Below are 296 nucleotides of genomic sequence, written 5' to 3'. Positions count from 1 at the left end.
ATTAGTTTACCAAATTTTCAAACAGCCAAAACATGATAAATGGAATAAATAAAAAAGACTTGCCAAAATTGACATAGTTAGGAACTAGGGTTCAGGAGAAAAACATAACTTAAATGCAGAAGAGACTAAGAGAGGCTCTTCGGATTCTCAAAAGTCAGAACTTTTTCTCTTGTTAGCACTTAGCAAGAAGCCAGAGCAAACAAGTTCAAACTTATTCAACTGAACAACTCAGAGTGACTTGCATACATCATAGGTTCATATTCGAGTATAAAAGGGCGATGGGGGGGGGGGGGGTG

This window comes from Corylus avellana, chromosome ca5 (genome assembly GCF_901000735.1).
Source record: "Corylus avellana chromosome ca5, CavTom2PMs-1.0".
NCBI classification, from domain to species: domain Eukaryota; kingdom Viridiplantae; phylum Streptophyta; class Magnoliopsida; order Fagales; family Betulaceae; genus Corylus; species Corylus avellana.
The sequence above is the reverse complement of the archived record's forward strand: the minus strand, read 5'-3'. Positions refer to the sequence as shown.